Source organism: Triturus cristatus, chromosome 1_1 (genome assembly GCF_964204655.1).
Source record: "Triturus cristatus chromosome 1_1, aTriCri1.1, whole genome shotgun sequence".
NCBI classification, from domain to species: Eukaryota; Metazoa; Chordata; class Amphibia; order Caudata; family Salamandridae; genus Triturus; species Triturus cristatus.
The window spans coordinates 375467446-375483657 of NC_140579.1; the positions used below are offsets into that span (position 1 = coordinate 375467446).

Consider the following 16212-nt stretch of genomic DNA (forward strand, 5'->3'; position numbering starts at 1 on the left):
CGTCTTCGGCCCAGTGTACTTGTGGTTGTGGGTTGTGTCTTCTCCTTCCGCGTGTTCTTCTGCCCTGTCCTAAAAAAGGAGGCCTGTGGGGTCCATGGTTTCCTGGGAATAGGGGCATGGGGCCAGGTGTATACGCTTGTTGGTATCCGAAGTAGGGGTTTTGCATTGGGCCAAAGTTAGTTGGAGGCCCGAAGTAATATCCAGGTGGTCCTCCCTGCCAGTTGTTTTGCCAGCGTTGTCCGCGGCGGCCTCTGCCACCCCGTTTGTGTGAGCTATTGCTAGAGTCACTAGATGCGGAACTGTCATCTGCTGAGGAGTCTGAGGCACTGGAATTATTGGCTGGTGGGGTGAAGTCTTCTTCAGAGTATGGAAAGACTTTGGCATAACTGAATTTTTTGAGGTCTTTCTCAAATTTCTTGATTTTAGCTTGAGTCAGGTACTCCTTGTACTCGTTAATTTCTTTATTTTGATCGTCTAATTTCTTTTTGTAAGCTGTCAGGGTTGTTTTGAAGTGGCTTTCTGATAGTTGGATTTCAATTACAATAGCTTCTGAAAGACGTTTGGCAGTTTTTATAATTAGTATCATCCAGTCCCTGGTGCAATGCCAGGCGATCTGGGCCCAATCCTTCCTGAAGGTGGGGTCATCTAAGAAGATCCTGGGTGCGTTGGTGACAATCAGACCTCTTGGGGCCGTGTTGGTTTTGACATATTGGGCTAGGATCACTCCATGGAGGATGGTGCGGATCCTGTTTCTCTTTTTCTCAGTGAGGGTCTCCCAGTCAGTTGTTTGGGCTATGGAATTAGCGATGTTGAAATCAACTTGAAAAGAGGGGTCTGCGAGAATGTCGTTGACCTCCTCCTCCGTAAAGGTAAGGCCATGGTTCTCAGCCATGGTGATGTGGTTAAACTCTCGCAGCTGTGCGCTGCCTATATATGCGTGTAACAAGAGGGAGAGAGAGGACTAGAAAGCTAGTCCATGTCCCCGAGGGATTTATATGTGATTAAACAAAGAAGACTAGCTTAAGTTGACCAAAGTGATGCAGTACTCAAAGTAGTTCTGTCACAGACACCTTGTAGGTGTATTCATGAAGCCCTCACCCACCAACCTAGTTGGTGGCATGCTTCATCATCGGGCCCACCCAGTGACACCTAGTATGTCCCGGGTGTGCTACGACGCCTGATTACAGCGGAGCTGGTATATTGCTGAGAGTGCAGTGAGGGTGGGTGAATTGTGATTTAAAACGGCTTGGTGGTAGTCCCAGTACCCAAGGGTAAATTAAATTTTAATAACTGGGCCGACACCAGCGGTTAAAAGTAAGGCTACAGGACGTGTAAGGGTGGAGAGTTACTGCCCCCTGCGTCCTTCAGATGGTCGACATGTTTCAGCCAGTGCCTTAGAGTATTCTGGCTTTCCTCAGGACCGTTTTTAAAAGGGTGTGGTGAAAATAAAACAGACTTAGTGTTGTGGTACAGACTATGTGATACACACACTAAGGCGTTTTTCTATGTGTGAGAGGGGGATTCCCTTCTCATGCATACCTGTACAAACAAACATTAAAAACAAGGACAAAACATTTGTAGAGAGAGTCAGTAGTCAATTTAGACATCCGGTCAACAATGCTTAGGTGGCCGGCACTATAGTGCATGGTGAGAAGACTATAGTCGGCTAGGTGTGATGGTACTGGTGGTGCCATCAGAGTGAAAGTACGCAACTAATTAAGAGCGTGGTGTGGCTAAAACACGGAAATCACACTGAAGGCAGGTGACTTAGTGTAGCAGGGCGCAAGGAAAATGTTCTTACGCTTTGGGTTATTAGCCAAGGCTTCCTGGAGGGAAGCGGTAAGGGGATGACCCTATGAGAGAAAAAGAGATAGGCTGTGGGAGTTAGGGACCTGTGAGGGAAAAAGCGCTTACCCAGTTTGTTGTTTGGAGGCTTGTCAGGATTGTCATACTCACAGTCTTTCTGGTCAGTGCCTGCCTTGTACCTGTTGTCCCGCCGTCGTCCTCCGGTAGAAAGAGCCTCTCGGTGTGTGGGCTTTTTATACTGAGGTTAACGAGGTAGCACCGCCCCTAGATGTAGTTGCTGCTCATGCTCGTAGTTTGCACACTAGTCTCTCGTGCATGCTCAGTGTATCAGCGGGTTGTTGCTCATGCTCATGAATTGCACACTAGTTCCTCGCACATGCTCAGTGTGAGTGCTTGATTTACAATGTAGAAGAATTGCACACTAGTCTCTCATGCATGCTCAGTGTATCAGCGGGTTGTTGCTCATGCTCATGAATTGCACACTAGTTTCTCGCACATGCTCAGTGTGAGTGCATGATTTACAATGTAGGAGATTTGTACTCCTGCCTTTAGCACTCCTGGTGGGCCTGGACATCGAAAGTCTTTACACCAGTATCCCCCAGGACGCCACCATCCAAGTCCTGAGACAGGTACTTATGGAGTCCCCATGGCCACACCGCACACCTAGAGACTTCATCCTCCAATGTGCCACAATAGCACTAAAGGAAAACTATTTCGAGTATGAGGGAAGCCTGTACCTCCAAACCAACGGAACATCTATGGGCAGCGTTTTCGCTCCTAGCGTAGCAGGACTCTATGTCCACCTCTTTGAGCAGACCCACATCACTCCCAATACCAATCCCTATACCAGGAATTTTCTCACCTGGCGTCGATATATAGACGACATCCTTATGATCTGGCAGGGATCAGAAACAACTCTACAACTTTTTCTCACTTGGCTCAATGAAAGAGACCCATACCTGAAATTCACAAGCACCTCGAGTGCAAGCCACCTGGCATTCCTTGATCTGAACATATGGGCCAAAGATGGCCAACTGATCACTACGACCTATTACAAGCCTACCTCAAGGAACTCACTCCTTCATTACACAAGTTTCCATCCCCGCCCTCTAAGGGAAAACCTACCATTTGGGCAATTCCTGCGTATACGCAGAAATTGCACTCAAGTAACTGACTACAAAAATCAGTCGGCAGACTTGTCTAAGAAACTGGAGGAAAGAGGCTACCCCCGTGCCATTATCAACAAAACCAAGAAAAGAGCCAGGAACCAAAATAGGGAGGCTCTCCTGGAAACGGTACCCAAGGACAAAAGTGACCAACCCATCACGTGTGTCACCACATTCAACACAGCTTCCAATGAGGTGGCGAAACTCATACGCAAAAACTGGAAAATTCTAAACTCTGGACAACGACAATGGGAAACCCCCAGGTTTGCCTACAAAATGTGCAACAACCTGAAAGACCAACTTGTGAGCACCCGCCCCAGACCCCTGACCAACAGAGAACCCAATACTATCCTGAATGCGTGGGGCCTACCTAAGATCTCTGGACACTACCCATGCAATGATTGTAGCGTGTGCCATCTCACCAGCCATACGAAAACACTGATATTAGAACCAGACAAAGTGTGGACTCAACGCAGCCACACAAACTGCAATTCACGTAACGTGATCTACCTACTTACATGCAGCTGCGGCCTCCGATACATTGGGATGACCGCCCGAAAAATAAGAACTAGAATAACAGAACACAGGAGCACAATCAGGTGCAAGAAGAACATTAGCAAACTGACCAGTCATTTCATCACCCAGGGACACACTCCCAATGACCTGACCTGGACCATCATTGAACAACTACCGGAACTGGCAGTGGATAATGAGAAGAAATTACTCAGCAAGGAACAACGTTGGATATATCGTCTTTCCACCCAAACCAATGGCCTCAACGATGCCATACCGTGGAACTCAGTCACACCCTAGACCCACACATCACCTGGCCTGTGCGCAGTTGCCCCCCATGCTATAGTCCCCCTGGACACAATTATTGATCATGCTCCCCCTTGTGTGTACCACCAAACTGCCAACATCTTGGGCACATGCTTCAACCCCACCCACTCTGCCATGTCAACCTTAGCGCGCTGCGCGCACTTAACAGTAATTCATGGGCCGAACCACTCTGGGAGGCGGCGCGTCCCGCAGGCATGTTTTCCCAGCACTAACGCACACATAACCAACACTGAACCCTTAGCGCCTGCGCATATAAGACCACGCCACACCTAACACTGGTGTTGCCCCCTACCCCGTATCATTGGCGGCATATTGTAGTTTTTTCATAATCTAGTTTTTACATATACCTTCACACAATCGCGCTATCAAACTGAGCGTATGCTAAAGGCAGGAGTACAAATCTCCTACATTGTAAATCATGCACTCACACTGAGCATGTGCGAGAAACTAGTGTGCAATTCATGAGCATGAGCAACAACCCGCTGATACACTGAGCATGCACGAGAGACTAGTGTGCAAACTACGAGCATGAGCAGCAACTACATCTAGGGGCGGTGCTACCTCGTTAACCTCAGTATAAAAAGCCCACACACCGAGAGGCTCTTTCTACCGGAGGACGACGGCGGGACAACAGGTACAAGGCAGGCACTGACCAGAAAGACTGTGAGTATGACAATCCTGACAAGCCTCCAAACAACAAACTGGGTAAGCGCTTTTTCCCTCACAGGTCCCTAACTCCCACAGCCTATCTCTTTTTCTCTCATAGGGTCATCCCCTTACCGCTTCCCTCCAGGAAGCCTTGGCTAATAACCCAAAGCGTAAGAACATTTTCCTTGCGCCCTGCTACACTAAGTCACCTGCCTTCAGTGTGATTTCCGTGTTTGAGCCACACCACGCTCTTAATTAGTTGCGTACTTTCACTCTGATGGCACCACCAGTACCATCACACCTAGCCGACTATAGTCTTCTCACCATGCACTATAGTGCCGGCCACCTAAGCATTGTTGACCGGATGTCTAAATTGACTACTGACTCTCTCTACAAATGTTTTGTCCTTGTTTTTAATGTTTGTTTGTACAGGTATGCATGAGAAGGGAATCCCCCTCTCACACATAGAAAAACGCCTTAGTGAGTGTATCACATAGTCTGTACCACAACACTAAGTCTGTTTTATTTTCACCACACCCTTTTAAAAACGGTCCTGAGGAAAGCCAGAATACTCTAAGGCACTGGCTGAAACATGTCGACCATCTGAAGGACGCAGGGGGCAGTAACTCTCCACCCTTACACGTCCTGTAGCCTTACTTTTAACCGCTGGTGTCGGCCCAGTTATTAAAATTGAATTTACCCTTGGGTACTGGGACCACCACCAAGCCGTTTTAAATCACAATTCACCCAACCTCACTGCACTCTCAGCAATATACCAGCTCCGCTGTAATCAGGCGTCGTAGCACACCCGGGACATACTAGGTGTCACTGGGTGGGCCCGATGATGAAGCATGCCACCAACTAGGTTGGTGGGTGAGGGCTTCATGAATACACCTACAAGGTGTCTGTGACAGAACTACTTTGAGTACTGCATCACTTTGGTCAACTTAAGCTAGTCTTCTTTGTTTAATCACATATAAATCCCTCGGGGACATGGACTAGCTTTCTAGTCCTCTCTCTCCCTCTTGTTACACGCATGCATATTACATACACATGACTAAGAGTGTCGTTTAATTCTATACGCAATGCTTGATGTCTGCTGACAAGATAGGTTTCGAGTGAGGGTTTACCAAAGGGTTACCAATGTTACTTGTTTGGGTAATTTAGGGCTCTTTTCTTGACTGCAGTGGTATCCCAGGTGAAGAACTTTGCTCGGAACCTAAATATTGCTAAAGTGTAGGTGTTCAGGATTTGCCATCGTCTTACCTGCCCTGACCCTCTAGCAGGCACCGGTAGGTCTCAATCTCCCTCTCCAGCCGGCTCTTGATGTCCAGTAGTTGCTCGTACTCTGCCATATTGTTCTCCATCTCGTCCTTGATTCCTGCAAGTTCCTCCTCTAGTTGACTGATCTTCTCTTGAAGGTGTGCCAAGTGGGCTCAGTAAGTCCCTTCTGTTTCAGCCAAGCTGGTTTCAAGGGATTTTTTCTGTGTTTAAAAAAGACAAGAGGTACACCTGAAACAACATGATGGAATGTGTTCTAGCTTTCACTGGGCCAAAAGTGCTGAAAAATGGCTCTAGCCTACATCCCTTCCCCCAAGTCCAGAATAATATACTGCAGTCAAGTACATTTACGCGTGACACTTTACCAAGCCTTTCTTTGCATTTTTATCAGAAAATAGGCATTTGCCAACTAAGCACATGCAGGAGTTGTTAGCAGTGTCAGAGCATTCTCTCTCATTCATGCCCAAGAGGGGTCCAGTACGCCTTTAAGGCTGCATGGGGGCATTATTAGAGGGGAGATGCTGGGACAACGCCCACATGCTTCATGCTTTCTTTTCGTTCCTATTGTGAATGCAGCCTTGGAATAGTCTCCATGCTAGTTCATGGTATGTACGCAGTGCACTTACTACTACCACTCCCAGCTGCTGATGCAGCTGTGTGTATGTTAAAGCCACCCCACTGAATTTACAAATCTTCCCCAGCTCCACTCTCTATGCCTTAGCAGAGGCCCTCAACACTGACAGTGCCTCCTCCCCACCCAGATGGTATTTGTATTAATCCGTGACATTTCTGAGCATTGTAAACAAATGAAGTAAAAATATATGAGTATTGCCCATGGTAGTTTACAGATGAACTTGACTTCAATACACAAGGAATGTGGCAAAGATTACTTCCAAGGAATGCATTAGAAATCAAATTGCCTCTTGGCGCTGCTATAGGGAAGACTCAATAGTAAGCTACTATGAGTAACATTCAGGTTGAAGGGTCAAAACAGACTTCAAAAGTCCCATTTATATTCCTTCTTTCTGAGATTACCAACATTAGAATTCCAGCCAATTCAGTTACAGAGTTCTGACTGATGTAAATAAATGCCGCTCTTCCAAGTTTCGCAAGTCCATGCCTGACCGGCTGCTCGAGTCCAGATTTAGTCTTTGCATTCCGGGGCTTTAGGTATATTTTATCCCATCATGAAACCAATACTACGAGTTCTAGAAAACGAAGAAATAAACTGGACTGGGACAGATACTCACGCATGGACCTAGGAATCTTGGCAGTTATATAAGTGTATTCACACTAAGGAGAAAGACCTATGCCCTACATAAGTGGTGGTTTCAGCATGGTTGTAGGTTCTTCAAGACCTTCCCCAAGGAATGGGAGATCTAATATGCTTGGAAAGATTTCTCACCAGCGAAGTCTATGTAGAAAGAACTGGAGTCATTGAGACAACTTACCATTATGAGAGATGCCTGTAGGTCAATTTCCAAGGCTTGTAGGGAGCGCTTCAAGTCATAGATCTCTCTCTTGCTCGTCTGGACCTCCTCAGCCCCGGCAGAGATCTCTTGTTTGAGGGCAGTGCTCTAAGAGACAGCATGGGAATGAGTAAAGTTCACATATTTAGACACTACAAAAAGTGATGGACTTCTTGAATTTATCCCAGCCACAGGAAATTACTCGGGCATATTCCATTCCTGTCTTTTTAAATGGTCTATGGCGTTACAGTCAGGAGAAAAATATATGCAAATTGCATATTTAAAATGCACTTCCTTCCAGACTGATCTGTGGGGACTCTGTGTGGGCGGTAAGCCATAGTCAGTGACGTATTATGTAGGGTCTGGGATGAGACTGACTTCGGAACAGCCTTATGGGTATTTCAGGGGGCAATAGATTGTTTGAAAATATCTAGGTTTTCCATAGTTCAGTCCTTCTTATCCCACAGCCCACAGGACATTCATTCCTTCCTCACCGCTTCCAGGAACTTCGCTTCGGCATCCCGGCGATTCTTGTCTGCCATCTCCTCGTACTGGCCTCGCATGTCCCCGAGGAGCTTCAGCAGGTTGATGCCTGGGACGGCATTCATCTCTATGCTGAGGTGCCCTTCAGCTCCCAGTAGTCCCTTCATTTCCTGCAGGAAGATTAGCAGTATGTCATGGGCATTATTCAGGGTTAACCATAGGCAAGAATACAAGGGTACCTTTTTCTGCTCTTTTTATCGTTGCTTTTGTATAAGTCAATTCACCAGAATGCCAGAGCAGAGGCAGCAGAAGTGACATCATGCATCATTTGATGCCCAGTACCATCTCAGGTTTGACCAATAGCCCTGCCTTGGCCCCTTAAGCGCTTCTGATTGGCTTGTGAGGTGGGAGACAAGGATCAATGATTGTACATTACAAGCAGAAATATGGCTCTTTGAACTATATTTACTTTATTTCTCCCAGTCTCTCTTGATCCCTGACAGTGATGCCAGGAGCAGTGCCAGAGGTACCAAGGGTTATGTTAGTGGTTGCAGCTGCTATTCCTCATGGCCACTACTAATTCACATGCTTGGTTACTTTCACGAAACAAATCATAACCTCGTTGGCTGCTGCGGATCATCACACGTCAAATACCACTGTCCAGCAAAACCCTGTTGATAGATTTTATAGTTGCATCTACGTCTCCAAAGGAGATATCAGTAGATACACTTTTAAATTATAACACTGCTTTTGTTATTTTAAGTGCCACCTTGGGCATTATCCTAAGTGCATATTTTTAGTTCTTTGACAGCAGCAGATGAATTGTTGTGTCTGATTTAATAGACACAATTGCAGGCAGGTTGTAGTCTAGAAATGGGAAGTGGTGTTGCTTGGCAAGAAGGTTTTGAGTTGTGCTGGTAAGGAGACCCAGTCTAGTCGCAGGCAGATGGCTTGGGTTAATTGATTGCTGCTGAGATCTGGCATAACTTGAAAGTCACAGGTTCAAAATCCGTCACAGTCCCTCTGTGTTTCACTCTTTTGAAGTTACTAAATTGAGTATCATTAAATTGGGAAATGGTATCTACTAGTAATAGCACCACCGTGTTTGAAGTGCTTTAAAGACTGGTTATAATTGGGGTGTATAGGAATGTGTGGTCTGAGAGAAGGCTACACAGTGTAAGTGAAACTGATGCTGTATTAGAAAACAGTATGGTCATGAATGAAAAGACCTGTCAAAGGCTGGGAGTATGTGTGGCCTAGTATAAAAAAATTGGCTTTGAGGGGTTATGATCTAGCAGGAATGTATATCTATCAAACAGAGATTTCATCTATCCGTAGGAAATGTGAACAAACGGAATGTAGGAGATGTGGTCTATCATTAGGAGAGAGAGCTGTTGTCTGGAAAACAGAGATAGGGTATAGGAAGGAGATCTATCCTAACATGAAGAAGAATAGCTCAAAGGAGATGTATCCAGACAAAATGAAGCAGATGTGGCTTAGGAGGAAAGGTTTAACAGGAAAATGTGATGTTGTCTAGCAGAAGGAAAAATCCTACTAGGAAGGCAATGTGGTCTACCAAGAAGAACACACTGTGGTAAAGCAAAAATGGAAATCTAGACTAGCTAAAATAAAGAGCTGTAGTCTGGTGTGAAAGATATATGGTCCAGCAGAAAAAAGGCAATATGGATTACTCAAAAAATACATGGCAATTATAAGGATACATAGCTGACAGAAAGATGATATCGCCTAAGAAGAAGAAGACATGTGCCCTAGCAAAAAGCTGTGGTTCAGTAACCAGGGCTCTGAGTTCAAATTAATGAGTTTCACGCTCCATTGCTGAGCACTCCTATCTCAAGTGCCCAAATCACTCAGTACTGAGAGTCCCCATGTTGTTGACACCTGAATCATATATATTAATGTTTTCCAATGTAATGCATTTACACTTTCCTTGTTTGTCCATCTGATTCTTTCCCTGGCTTCTAAAAATGATTGAAATATGTGGGTCAATGATAGTCCACCCTCTAAAGATATCCTCTCTCCACCATCAACTAAGATTAAATACCTGAAACCTGTCTAGGAATGCTACAGGTTAAGAAACAGCAGTGTTGCCACGGCTAATTTTCTGGAGAGCCCCACAATATATGTTCTTCTTAGAGCAAGACTAGGAGAAAACATGGAATGCTTTCCACTGCTTAGGTGTTTCTAACGTGCAATGCAAACCGTAGATGATAAGCTGCATGTCAGTGCAATGGCCGTAGGTAAATTGTCTGACACAACTCTAAGACAACTTTAATAAGTCAGAAAGCGCATTTCAAAGGCATGTATCACGTTATAGGATTCCATCTATGTCAATACCAGCACTTTCATGACACAGTGCTCTTACTTCTTCATGGTTCCTCTTGAGGCAAGACAGCTCCTCCGTCAGGTTCTCTACCTCTCGCTCAAGGTCACACTTGGCAATGGTCAACTCATCGAGCACCTTGCGCAACCCGTTGGTGTCAGCCTCCACGCTCTGGCGCAGGGACAGCTCATTCTCATACCTGGAAAAGAAAGTAACTAGACGTGAATAACAGCCAAGGAAAACCACATCTGAAACAGCAAGTTCTAACATCTGATGGTCCAAGCGCGTAAATTAAAGATTGCAACAGCACATTGCCAGAAGCCCTGTGACACTTCAAAGGTGCAACTAAATCTGTGTGCTTTTATAAAAGATGTACAAGTACAATATTGTGGAAGACATCTGTAACAAATAAATGTCTTCATTGAAGAAATATGTAATTTCTCTTTAAATATCCTTCAGTTTGTTTTGGACTTTGAATGCAAGATTAGTGTCTTACAAACCTCCCACCATACTAGTCAAATATGACTATTGCTACAGTAAATAAAAGAACAAGGTTAAGACGGATCTTATGGTTTTTGCACTTTGGATATTTCTGTTAGCTAAGAAAAGACCAAATAGGAATGAAACCATTAGCATTGCTTTGCTTACTAGCTAACGCCTGGTGATATCTCCTAGAAGGATGGAGTTTGTAGTGGGCGCTATGTTGCCTGAATTCCAAATATGCATGGCAAAGTCTTAGCATTTAGGATTCTTCCGATCGTTATTCTAAAGGGTTAAGGGTCTGAATGATGTGCTACTCATCTGACATTAAAAGGGACATCCTTAATGCAACAGAATCAAGGTACCTGAGTTCTGATATTGTTCTAATCTTAACCACGAGGAAACTATTTCCCATTCAGAAGACCTCCCTACAGTACATAATTGTGCAGCACAGCATAGCTAACCACGTATGTCAGTGCAATGCATTCCATCCACACTATCCACATATGAGTCCTCGGTATATATTTTCAAGTGATCGCTGTTATTGAGAATAATTCAAGCATGTAATCCACCTCTGTGTAGTTTAAGTGAGCGAACCCTAATATTGGGCCCGATTCATAGAACTAACTTAAGACAAAATCCTGAACTTACTACCATTTTGGTATTCACAGAAGGCACTTACTAATTTTGGTATTCACAGAAGTTAGGACTCCTAACTTTAGGACTCCTAAATGCCTTCTGTGAATACCGAAAGTCTTAAAGTTAGGATTTTTCTCAGTTTAAGAGTAGTAAAGTTAAAAGTCCTAACTTTACTACTCCTAAACTGAGAAAAATCCTAACTTTAAGACTTTCTGTATTCACAGAAGGCATTTAGGAGTCCTAAAGTTAGGAGTCCTACCTTTACTACTCCTAAACTGAGAAAAATCGTAACTTTAAGACTTTGGGTATTCACAGAAGGCATTTAGGAGTCCTAAAGTTAGGACTCCTAACTTCTGTGAATACCGAAATGAGTAAGTGCCTTCTGTGAATACCAAAATGAGTAAGTGCCTTCTGTGAATACCAAAATGTTAGTAAGTTTAGGATTTTGTCTTAAGTTAGTTCTGTGAATCGGGCCCTCAGTACTTGTCTCTTGAAGAAGGATTATTTCCCAAGTGGAAAGACAAGAAAATGTAATTTAAAGACTATTCATTTGAAAGAAAATATATAGGTTCAAAGTAAACATAATTGCTCTATTTATTGTTTTGAAATGTATTTGAATGGGTATTAGGTGGTGATATAATGAAGAAGGTGGGTGAGGTGGAAAGTAGTCACTGAGATAAGAAGAGGTGCACAAAGTGAGTGACCTTTGTGAGGCAAAAGGGTGAGGTAAAGAGTGGAAAAAGAGAGGTACTCAGCCATTTGAATGTTTGAGAGTTACCACATGTGAGTCCAGTGATTGGACCTTGTCTGACGAGCCAAATTCTCTGTGACTCACAAGGTCATGGTCAAGGGGTTGGAGGAGATGTCCCCTCCAACCCTGATGGAATGTGGTCCATCAGTGAGGGTCTAAATCAGGCCCTAAGATTTCAAGATTTAAGAGGTATTTATGGGAGGGATCAGTGCTTCTTGGATACTTGTTTATCCTTTTATTGACAAGTGGTGGTCCTGGTGTGCCTGGCAAGGTTAGAAAGAGTCCATGTGGCAATGGTAATATCCTTATGAAGGGGCGAGCAAGTATTGCAACACCTAATTAAAGTGTGCCAGTGATCTAGTCTACTCTAGGCAAGGCTATGCGGATGAATTTGCGGTGAGGAAAGGAAGGTGAAGACAGTCAAGGGTTGTAGGAAGGTGGATATCTGACTATGGTTACCCCCAAATTTTTGCCTAGTGTCTAGCTGGTTTTTCGACTTAGTTGGCCTGAGATCCTGCCATTCAGGATCTCAGCCTGGCTGTTCTCTCTTTAAAATGGACTCCATGTACCCTAGGTACATACCCAATTGGTTGGATCACCCTGTGAGCCCCTGTACCAGTGTACACTAGGTACCCAGGGCATTGGTGTATCTAAGGCCTGCCAGGGGCTGAAGCATGTATTATGCCACCCCAGGCTTGGCCTAACAATTTGACACAACTGGCTGATCACTCAGCTGGGGTAAGTTGGTGTAACCACCTCTTACTTAGGTGTAGTATACCTATACCTAACCTTAAATGGGACACCTGGTAACCTATAAGTCACTCCTATGGCAGGTCTTAACAATCCTGAAGGCAGAGTGCTTGGTTCCATGTGAGATGGTGCTCTGGCATGAGATGAGCCTGTCTGCAGTGGTCGGAACAACTTCCTTCTACTGTTTCCAGATATCGTCATACCATATACTCTTAAGTGCATTATGAACCTCGCGGTTAAATGCTATCTTTGGTTTGGCTTTATCAAAACATGTCGAGTAAGGTGTCATACGAATTGGAATACTAACCCCTCGCCAATTCTGGCGACGGGGTTAGCATTCCACCCTTCTAGAGGGACACGACATGTACAGTACCTGAAACCCGGGTAAAATCAGACATAGCCTCAGCTCCACAAAATGGATGCTGCCACCACAGACACAAGTCTGCCCTCCTGCTGCTGGGAGTCCTTCCAGCTTGGGAGGTGTGGACAAAGGGTTTCCTGCCAGGGGAGGTGCATGCACCACCCCAGACAGGATTTTTTGTATTGGTCAGGTAGGGCTTGAAAGAAACCAGACATGCCTGTGGCTCACAAGGAGCCTCGGTGCATATGCCAGTTCAAACCGGTCCTGGGGCACACCAGTCCCGAGCCTGGGGCGAGCTGGACAAAGGATTGGGGGTGTAACCACCCCCCTTCCTGGTCCCACCCATAGGGAGGGACCTAGCAGGTAGTCCGGCCCCTAGAATCCGCTTAAAGGTAGGAGCTGTGTCCTAAGACTTCAGACATCCTGGAATCAACTTGAAACTAAGAAGAAGACGGGAACTTCGACATTCTGCTGCACAGAAGACTGAAGGAAATCTCCCCTGTGGTCAGGGAGTGACCACCTTGCTAACGCAAGCACCATCCAGTGAATCAACGTCTGCTTTGCCGCCGCCTCCCGCCGGAGCCCGAGCCCAGAGACTGACAAGACCTGGACCTCCAGACCTCTCACCGCCCGATCCACAGTCCCTGAAAAGAGGAGACCCGTGGAGGCACCGAGACACGTGGAGCCAGCCATCTTGAAACGACCACGACAAGCTGACAAGTGCAACAACCGAGGCTCCCTCCAAGTTGTGCTTTGGGATCTGAGAAGCCCAACCCTCGAGCAGCATCTGCACCAAAGGTGAGCCCTCCAGCATCTCCACGATCTGCGTGGGGCCCTTCTGCATTTTGCCACTTGACGCGCCTAACCGGTTGCTGGCCCGCTGGCTAGTAGCCATCTTGGCGACGAACTTCACAAAATACACCGCTGGTCTGGTTGCTCCAGACTGGCCCTTGCTCCCCTCCAAAGGAGCAGTCCTTCTGACCTTGCTGGTCAGAACCATCAGCTTATTTCATCTCCTACAACAATTGCTTTTGCCAAGGCTTGTTTGCTTCGATCAAGTCGCCGACACCGCCGACAGCGAGAACTTGCGTGGGACAGCTCGTGAACCGACTCCTGGACGTCGTCGACCTCCAGGGACCACGTGGCTGCAGAGACAAGCTACACCCTTCTTCCTGTTTGCACCCGACATTGCCTGGTACCCACCTGGTGCCACGCTGGTCACTGGCTAGTGACTGTGAACACTGTCCCCTCTGCTTACAGGTCTTCAACATCTCCGATCCACTCTTGGATCCACCGCATCTCTCCCGGACCGACCGCCTGCAGCATCTTTGTCTTCAGGCTCCACGGAACAGATAGAAGAAACCCGACGCACTTCGAGGCCTATGCACCCGCTTCCTGTGGGTGAGGTAAAGCTGGCACTCCTGTGCCCAAGTGTAGTATTACATCTCTAGTGCCTGTGTTCCAAATCTTGAGTTCCTAGTCCATCCGGAAGATCCTCTTTGCAGTAACTTTGTACTTTTTACGCACCCATTGAAACCTATGGGAGCACGCGTGTGACCATTTGCTCTGCACACGCCACCCGTGGACCTCCTGGTCACTAACTGAAGTTAGCTCCTTGTAGGCCCAGTGATTCTAGAGGCCCTAGGCCTTTTCCCTTTTCTGTTCGTGGTACTTATACCACTATTTTAGTATATGGTTCGAGCGGCCACCAGGGCCTATCCATATAAAGTGCAACTTCTGTGTATTCTACTGTAATCTTGTTTGACGATTTGTGCTCCTGTGCTCATAAAGAGACTAGGGGTTACTTTGAGAAATAAATACATATATATTTTGAATATATATCTGTGTGGTGTCCTTTCATTGGTATAAAAGGGGGTTACATTTGGTAAAACAGCTGGCTTAACACGTTTCACGAGTTTAGCCTCAAAGACTGCTTAGCCTACGCTACCACTAGGGCAGCTAGTCCGAAAAGGTTGACTTACAACCACACCATAAGGGTTGCTTGGCATGGTACAAGGTGATCACTTTAACTAGTGAGCATCATATACCAGGCCAACTTCTCACAAGGGTATTTTAGCATTTGGATGACTCTGCCTCATTGCTAACTTATTGCCACTGATGGAGGAAATGGCAGACTTACTTAAGTTTGAAGTCTTCAGCAGCCAGTCTAGCATTGTCGATTTGCAGTACGATCCTGGCATTATCAGTAGATGCAGCAATGATCTGGAAGACAATAGATGGTCACAGTGGAAGGTCATGGTGCAGCGGGTGGAGCATCATTTCCAAAAGGGGAAATATTCTGACCTTCAAAAACAAGTGTCAATAATCCTTCTAAAAAATAATGATAGACATTTACACTTTTGGTTAAGCATTTCTGGCGGTTCAATGAGTATCTGGACAGACTTCTGGTGCATGCCCATTGTATCTAGTTCCTTCGTTCCCTATTGTAATTAATATTCCAGGTACCATCTTGCAATTTCCATAGAAACACCATGTGGCTTCATAACTCTAGAAAACCATCTTTCAGCTATTTTTGCTCGACCCGAATGTATGCAAGTGCTTTAAATGAGCACCAGGTACATTACACAAGATCACATGCATTGTTTAGGTTCAGGGAGATGACATGATTTGCCCAGATATCTATTATAGGATGTTGAGCCAACGCTGGGACTCGAACCTGGTTTCCATTTCCAAAGTCGGCCGCTCTGGTCGCAATGCGACATCGTCTCCACTGATCCCTTTACACAATCAATATAATTGAAATGACTGAATTTAAGAAAACAACTAAGATTCCAATTTCAAGTTTGCATTAAATGAACATGTGCTAAAATAAAGCCCCAGACAGCATGGAGTCACGTGGTACCCACAAAACATGGCTGAACGGCCCAATCGATGATCTAACAGCCACCTAGAGAACGGATTTGCCTGTAATTTATCTCTGATGATCAGGAAATGAACTTCAGATATTTACAGCAGGGAAGCAGTCTTTCAGACAGCATGGAAACTTTTAATAATCCGGTGTTTACTAGAGATTGGCCACAGTTTCATTCAAGGACGTTGTGGGTTCATAAATAGGGCGTGTTGGCAAGTAACTGCAGTGACGAAATACAGACAAAGAGTGCCCTTCTTTACACATCAAGAGAAGAAAGAGTCCAGTACTCTGTGTAAACCCTACCCGAAACTATGAGAGACAAACC

The 16212-nt window shown here is 45.5% G+C and overlaps 1 pseudogene across 1 annotated transcript in view; it reads right to left on the reverse strand.

The window, feature by feature from the left end:
• Positions 1 to 16212, reverse strand: part of LOC146870238 (keratin, type I cytoskeletal 12-like) — a 38657-nt pseudogene that overhangs the window by 21935 nt on the left and 510 nt on the right. The window contains exons 2-6 of the transcript XR_014970067.1: positions 15156 to 15238; positions 10077 to 10233; positions 7705 to 7863; positions 7193 to 7318; positions 5727 to 5944 (exon numbers count right to left, since the gene is read on the reverse strand). The product of XR_014970067.1 is annotated as a keratin, type I cytoskeletal 12-like (transcript). The remainder of the gene's footprint in view (positions 1 to 5726; positions 5945 to 7192; positions 7319 to 7704; positions 7864 to 10076; positions 10234 to 15155; positions 15239 to 16212) is intronic.